Genomic DNA, 796 nt, shown 5'->3' with positions numbered 1-796 from the left:
TTTTTAATATTTTGTGTGTGTGTGTGTATACATACAATACATATAATTTATATATATATATAAATATTTGATATTAAATATAAATATAAATATTAATTAAAGTAGAAAAATGTAATATATAAAATTCAATCTTTTTAAAAATAAAAAATATTATTTTATATAAGTTTTGCATAAATATAAATATAATTTTGAAATATTTGAAATATGTAAATATAAATTGAGATTATAAAAATATTATATTTAATTTTTGTAAATATTTATTTACAAATAATCGATAATTTTGTTAAATAAATAAAATGATTTTCGAAAATAAATATATTATCAATGAAAAATAATTCCAGTTTAGAAAAGTGGTGGTATAACACGTGGTTATCAGCTGATGCGTGCGCGTTCACCATCTTCCAGTTCTGTTAAACAATTTTGGACATTACGTCAGTTAGAGTTTAGATATTGCCGGAGGTACTCAAGAATGATTTAAAAATTGTATTAATAATTTGTAGTAAGTTTTTTCTCATTATATTCGTTAAACTTTTTTATATTTTATATTTTTCAAATATTTATCTTATCTTTTGTTATTGTTCTATCTATTTATAATATTTCTATTACTTTGATTTATTAACAATTATGTAAATTTGTTTTTATTATTTGTAATTTTTTTCATTTTAATTAATAAAAAATGACTTTCATATGTTTCAGATTTTTACTACACCTTTTTTTTATTGCTAATTGATTAAAGATACCATATGTTTATATAAAATTCCATATATATGCGCGCGCAAAAATATTCCACATATCG

The 796-nt window shown here is 18.5% G+C and overlaps 1 protein-coding gene across 2 annotated transcripts in view; it reads left to right on the top strand.

The window, feature by feature from the left end:
• The first annotated feature begins 354 nt into the window (after positions 1 to 354).
• The window catches only part of LOC102674768 (mitochondrial dicarboxylate carrier), a 3541-nt gene continuing 3099 nt past the window's right edge, over positions 355 to 796 (top strand). The window contains exon 1 of one of the 2 annotated variants that reach the window (XM_031514722.1): positions 355 to 496. The gene's annotated coding sequence lies outside the window, so the exon portion shown is untranslated. The remainder of the gene's footprint in view (positions 497 to 796) is intronic. The other variant, XM_031514721.1, reaches the window with a different exon arrangement.

This window comes from Apis dorsata, unplaced genomic scaffold, assembly GCF_000469605.1.
Source record: "Apis dorsata unplaced genomic scaffold, Apis dorsata 1.3 scaffold_1125, whole genome shotgun sequence".
In the NCBI taxonomy this organism is placed as follows: domain Eukaryota; kingdom Metazoa; phylum Arthropoda; class Insecta; order Hymenoptera; family Apidae; genus Apis; species Apis dorsata.
Note: the sequence above shows the minus strand (reverse complement) of the source record. Positions and strands in the feature narration are given on the sequence as shown.